This window comes from Apium graveolens, chromosome 7, assembly GCF_009905375.1.
Source record: "Apium graveolens cultivar Ventura chromosome 7, ASM990537v1, whole genome shotgun sequence".
Classification (NCBI taxonomy): Eukaryota; Viridiplantae; Streptophyta; class Magnoliopsida; order Apiales; family Apiaceae; genus Apium; species Apium graveolens.
The window spans coordinates 56,925,227-56,932,638 of record NC_133653.1 but is presented as its reverse complement, the minus strand read 5'-3'; positions in this window follow the sequence as shown (position 1 = coordinate 56,932,638).

Here is a 7,412-nt window from a genome sequence, read left to right as displayed (position 1 = left end):
ACATTATCAATGGCACTATGCAGTAATTGTCGTACCTTAGCATCCTTAGTAATTGATGCGATATCTTCAGCAGTGTAATCACTCTTCTCCTTTGATACAGTCTTTGCTGCTTCACCTGCAACTGCAACCGCGAGCTTGGTTGGTTTGTGAGGCTCTTCCTTAATTCTATCAAGATATTCTGGATCTGTTGCTTCCAGAAACATGGTCATCCTCACCTTCCATATGGGATATTCAGATGGTCTCAATATGCGAACTCTGATGGTTTTATACCGACTTTGAATTTGTGTATTTGGAGGTTCTTCAGTTTTGGTGGGCTTAGTTGGAGTTTCTGTATCAGACATGATTGTGTTTGGATCTTAAACTGTTTGATTGTTAACAGACATGCTCTGATACCACTTGTTAGGTCACACACACACTGTAGAGGGGGTGAATACAGTGTATAGTACAATTAAATCGAACTTTAATAACTCAAGTAACAGAAAACAAACTTTATTGAAATAATAAACTTTGTTATAGTATGGAACTGTTACCTCTCAGTGATGAACAAATATCACGAGAGCTGCTAGGGTTACAATGAATAATCTTCTCGAATATGATAACACTTATAGTGTAAACCCTATGTCTGTGTTTATATACTACACAGTTACAAGATAATCGCTAATTGATATGGAATATAATTCTGCTTCCTAAAATATATCAATCAGATATCTTTTCTTCCAAGTATTATATTCTTCATAGAATTCCTTCTTCATGCATATCTCTTCTTATGTTTGTCTCGATCTTCTTTCCTTTAATTAGCTGTTGTCCTTATCTGAATGTCCTTCAGTACTTAAGTTCTGATGTCTATCTTCTGATGATTATCTCCAGATAATATAAGTACTGATATCTTTAAGTCCTGACTTCCAGTAAGTACTGATTTATCCTGTTTAAGTAAGATCTGAAAACTAAACATAAATCATATTAGCCATGACATTATCAAATATAACTAACATTTCTTTTTCTTATTCACTTATTATACCATGAATTATTATAAACCCTATAAGTACCTTTACGAACCCCTTATAATGATGCTTCATTCCTTGTTTACCTTATCTTCTATTGATCGTCGAAACGGTTTTGATTTCCCTAACTTGAGTACCATGTTGTCATTGATCAAGATCCCTAGAATTCAACTTTGCTTATTCCTGATTCATTCCCTTAACTTTGAATTCTTGAAATTAAACTTAAGAATGAGTTTCGACTTGAAAGAATCCGAATGATATCATATTCTTGGTAATGATAAAATGAATTTAGTAAACCTGCCTTTTTTCCAACTCAAGGTTTTCCAAACGAATTCCGGATGGATTGGATTGGGACGTAAGAGGCTAGTGGGACTAGTCCGGTCATAATAAGAGGTTAGCTGGGCTAGTCCAGTTTAAGGCTGAAATTATGTCGTTGGTACCTTAAAGACCGGATGGAGGTCGGTATAGGCTGATCACCCGTATTATTATTATGAAATGAAAGATAAAGTGGTTCAATCAAGGGTTCCATAATTATTTAAAAAGGAATTGAAACTTCCTACTCGGTAATTGATTCTTTGAAAATGAAAATGGTTTAGATTGCTCTGAAATAGTTGATTGTGATATTGTGAAGCTTATAGCTCGTGAACCCTGATTTTTGATTCTGTTGATCACATAATTGATTCCTTATAATGAAAAGATAATCGTTTTCCATTCGAAAGATCATTTGTGATCCTGTTAATGATTTATGATGAATGTCGGCTTTCACCCTGCCTTGAGCCTTGTTCCTTGAAAGCCCAAAATTTTCTTCATAACCCCTTTCATAGCCTAAAAAGATAGAAATCTGCCACCTAGAATTGATAAAGTAGAATGCCCTGAGATCGGTAAAGTATATTATGGATTTTATATTGTAGAACTGCTTTTTAGTTGCTGAGTTTTATACTCATATGTTTTGTTTAATCTAACCATGGCAGTTAAGCAAGAACATGGCCAGACTTAGGCGCACTGCTCGTAAGAGCGTAACTGGTGGTCCCTATCGTGTTGAGGGCTTCTGGTTACCAGAGCAGGTAGTAAAGTTTTTGAGTGAGCAAGCGCTTAGCCAAAGAGTTGTAAAGATATAATGGGTTATCTGTCGGTTCCAAGTCGGGATCGACTATGTATATTTGGTTTTATTTTGGGGTTGTAAGCTATATTTTATGATTGGTAGTTATAATCTTATCTCATACTTTATCCTGTTTGATCCTGTTAGTAGCTAATCGGGGTTTATGCTTATTTAAATTAGTAGTTTAAAGGTGTGTGGGTTCTCATTTCCTAACCCCGAGATTGAGGGAATCATAAGTTGGTATCAGAGCTACAATATGTAGTCCCTGAGATAAGTTAGGATTAAAAAGAGGTATTTTGGGTATATATCTATATCGCAAGAGAGTTCGACTCATATAGTGTTGAGTTAGACTATTAGGTATAGTCTACGGAAAAGTGTGTATAAGCTAAAATGGTGACCAGAGTTAGGGTGTGAGTTAGCTAGAAGCTTTATTTAACCCTAACGTTGTTTCTTGGTTGTTGTTTTGTGTTTTCTCTCAGGATCCTAGTAGTGGTAGTGATTCTGATTCAGAGATTAGTTTGACCAGTACCCCAGTGGACCCCATTCCACCCTCTCTAGAGGAACCTGTGTATGTTAGTTCAGATCCAGAGGAGGATTTGAGATCCCTATGCAGATTTCACCCTTGAGGCCCGATTCAGAGACCCCTGCCCCTGAGCCAGAGTCTGAGATGCCTAAGATTGTGCATGTCAGTGTTGGTGCTAAGTTAGCCCAGGACCGAGAATTTGTTTACTCCCGTATTCCTGAGTTGGGAGCTTTGGTGGATAGGTTGATTCGAGACTCTAGGCAGGGGACTTCAGTAGTGATGGATGAGTGGAGAGCTAGGATTCAGTTAGTGGAGCAGGTTGCCCGGAGGAGATTGGATGAGGGACCATCCACTAGTGATGCTGATGTTGAGGCCCGGAGGCTGCATAAGATCATTTGTTGGGTGCTGGTTGTGTTGAGAGAGATTCTGGATGATTAGATGTTAGGCGGGACTTTTGGTTGAGCCCGTAGTTGTTGTTTTTCAGCGCCGGTAGGCTTTGGGATACTTGGTCAGATGCCGGGATCTTTTTTCATTTGTTGTATTGTATTTCAGAACTTTGTAGTAGTAGTTGTTAGAAGTTAAGGGTAGATAGGGGATATTTTCCAGTTTTTCCTCTATTTAACCCTGTTATTGTACCTTATACCTGAACTTGTGATAACATGATTTTAATTTATGTACCCTTGGTTTGATAAATCCATTATATATCTTATTTTCTATTGTGCACCCTAAAGATCCGCATAAACTATTCTGAATACCATGTTTTCATACAACCGTGTTTAAATCCCGTAATATCATAACCTGTGCCATAAGAAAACAACACTGATATGAGAATTATGTAGTAATAAGATTGCATGTGCAAAATTGGGTAAAGCTTAAAACCCGCAGAAAGAAATTTCATAATAAATGTTGATATATATGCCATGCTATCGTATTGCTAAATAATTGCTCAATCAGGTTTGTAAGAAATGGCCAACTCACCAGATCACCAAGAAGAAGAAATTCAAACCCAAGACCCAGAAGTGAATCCAGAAACCACCATGATGAGCAGACTTGCTCAGCTTTTGCAACAATTCGTAGCCCCTAAAGTTGGAAACTTTAAACACTTTCAATTTGTTCATCCCCCAGAGTTCTTAGGTTTTCCAGATCCGATAAAAGCACAGTCGTGGTTAAGAGAAATGGAAAAAGCAGTTGAGTTAGCAGAAGTTAAGGATGAGAAGAAAGCCCAGTATGCGAGTTATTACCTTAAAGATGAAGCGAGCTTCTTATGGGAATCTTCGAAGGCGTTGCTGGAAGGAAAGGACCTAACATGGGAGAAGTTTACTGAAATATTTCTGGAGAAATATTTGCCAAGTTATATGCAAGATCAGTTGGAGATGAAATTTCTGGACCTTAGACAAGAAGATATGTCGGTAGCGGAGTATGAAGTGAAATTTTCGGAGCTGTCTAGATTCGTACCTGAGTATGTAAATACGGAGGCAAAGAAGGCTAAGAGGTTCCAACAGGGACTTAAGCCATGGATTAGAAGTCAAGTGGCATTGTTGGAGATCAAGAATTATGCCGCCTTGGTGCAGAAGGCAATGATAGTAGAAGGAGAGCGTGAAGCTGCGAAGAGAGTAAATGAAGGAAGGAAAAGAAAGTTTGAAAGCTCGGAGCAAGAGCAAGGAAGTTCAAAGTTTAGAGGGAAATTTGGTAAGAATGGTGGAGGTCGGAACCAAAAATTTCAGAAGTTTAAACCCGGTAACGGAGCACAGAAGAACCGTTTCCAGAAAGGAGGACAACCGGGAAGGGATAACAGACCTCAGATTCAAGAATGCAAGGTTTCTGGAAAGAAACACCCGGGAAGGTGTAATAAGTTGGACATGACCTGTTTCAAGTGTAACCAGAAAGGGCATTACTCATCAGAATGTCCAAATGGAGCAAAGAAGCCTGACTTGGCTTGTTTCAAATGTGGAAAGGTGGGCCATATGGCCAGAAACTGCAAGGAGCCTGTTCAGAAGGCCAATGTTCTTAGGATTGCTGGACCGCCGCCTCTCCCAGCACCGTCAGCTCAACCCTCTGGAACCTAATTTGATTATAGAGGTAGCAAATCAAGAGAAAGTTATTGTTAATAAGGTTTGTCCCGATTGTGATGTGGTTATAAAAGGTTGGCACTTTTCTGCTGACTTAATTCCTTTTAAGTTAGGAGAATTTGAGGTTATATTAGGAATGGATTGGTTGTCAAACCACGAGGCGCAAATAAACTGTAGAAGTAAGAAGGTGAAGTTAAGAACTAAGGATGGTGAGGAAGTGATATTTAAAGGGAAAAGATAAGAGAAGAAATTTCTAACGGCTATTGAGACAAGAAGATTATTACGTCAAGGATGCGAAGTTTATTTGGCTCATGTTAAAGACGTGGAAAAAGAATCTGTGAGGATTGAAGAGATTCCAATAGTAAGAGATTTTCCTGATGTGTTTCCGGATGAATTGCATGGACTACCTCTAGATAGAGAGATCGAGTTTACGACTGATTTGGCTCCTGGAACGGAACCAGTATCGAAAACTCCGTATCGTATGGCGCCAGTCGAGATGAAGGAATTGGCAGCGCAGTTGCAAGAACTGTTGGATAAAGGAGTAATTCGCCCGAGTGTATCCTCGTGGGGTGCACCGGTTCTGTTTGTAAAGAAAAAGGATGGAATTGATTATCGCGAATTAAATAAGTTGACGATTAAGAATAAGTACCCTCTACCGCGAATTGATGACTTGATTGATCAGCTAAAAGGAGCTTCTGTTTCTCTAAGATTGATTTAAGATCTGGGTATCATCAATTAAAGATTAAAGCGGATGATATACCCAAGACAGCGTTTCGAACGAGATATGGACACTACGAGTTTTTGGTAATGGCGTTTGGTTTGACGAATACGCCAACCGCATTTATGGATCTTATGAATAGAGTGTTCAAGCAATATTTGGATAAGTTCGTTATAGTGTTTATCGACGATATATTGATATATTCCAAGATGGAAGAAGATCATAAGGAATATTTGAGGATTTCTTTCGAAATTCTGAGAAAAGAAATGATGTACGCTAAGTTTTCGAAGTGTGAATTTTGTCTAAAGGAAGTACAATTTCTTGGGCATGTAGTTAATAAAGAGGGAATCAAAGTAGACCCATCCAAGATAGAAGCTGTGATGAATTCGGAAAGACCCAAGACTCCTACGGAAGTCGGAAGTTTTCTGGGATTAGCCGGATACTATAGAAGGTTTGTGCACGATTTCTCTAAGATTGTTGTTCCATTAATGAAGTTGACAAGGAAGAACGAGAAGTTTGTGTGGACGGAAAAGTATGAGGAAAGCTTTCAAGAGCTAAAGAAGAGGTTGGTAACCACCCCAGTGTTGGTGTTACCTGATGAAAAAGGAGAATTTGTGATATTCAGCGATGCTTCGTATAAAGGACTTGGATGTGTGTTAATGCAACATGGAAAGGTAATAGCATATGCGTCAAGACAACTCAAGCCGCATGAACAAAAATATCCCACGCATGATTTGGAATTGGCAGCAATTGTGTTTGCCCTTAAGATTTGGAGACATTATTTATACGGGGAAAAGTGCGAGATCTATACAGATCATAAGAGTTTAAAGTATATTTTCACTCAAAAGGAATTGAATATGAGACAAAGAAGATGGTTAGAATTGATCAAAGATTATGATTGTGCGATAAACTATTATCCTAGAAAGGCAAATGTGGTAGCAGACGCTCTAAGTCGCAAGGAAAGACTAAATATGTTAACGTCATCGGAGGAATTGATCAAGGATTTCAAAAAGATGGAAATAAAAGTTCAGACTCCATAATTTGGAGGTGAAGCAATATATGTGATGTCATTTCAACCTGAAATTTTGGAAAAGATCCGATGTTGTCAAGAACAAGTGATGAGTCACGAAAAGGACAAGTTATCAGGAGAAGAAATCAAAGCTCAAAAGGATGAAAGAGGAATGTATCGTGTTAACTCACGTATTTGGATACCTAATGTTGTGGAGCTAAAGCACGAGATTTTGCATGAAGCGCATAACTCGAGATTCTCAATTCACCCTAGAAGTACGAAAATGTACAAGGATTTAAAAGAGAGTTATTGGTGGCCAAACATGAAAAAGGAAATTATGGAATGGATAAGTAAATGTTATACATGTCAAAGGGTAAAAGTGGAACATCAGAGACCAAGTGGACTACTTCAACCACTGGACATACCAGAATGGAAATGGGAATATATCGCCATAGATTTCATGATAGGATTACCTAAAACCAAGTCTAATCATGATGCGATTTGGGTAGTAATCGACCGATTGACGAAATCAGCACATTTATTGCCGATAAATGAAAGGTTTTCGTTAGAAAAGTTGGTCAAATTGTACATGGATGAGATTGTGATACGTCACAGAGTTCCAGTATATATCGTATCTGATAGAGATCCGAGGTTTAACTCGAGATTTTGGCGACAGTTTCATGATCATTTGGGGACTAAGCTGAAAATGAGTACAGCATATCATCTGCAGACTAACGGACAAAGTGAAAGGATAATTCAAACAATCGAGGATATGTTGTGAACCTGTGCAATAGATTTCAAAGGGAATTGGGACGAGCATTTGCCATTAATTGAGTTTTCCTACAACAACAGTTATCACGCGAGTATTGGCATGCCGCCTTATGAAGCGTTGTATGGAAGAAAATGTAGATCCCCTACGTATTGGGACGAAGTTGGTGAGTGCAAATTAATTGGGCCAGAGCTAGTTCAGCAAACGAAAGAAAAGATGGAAAT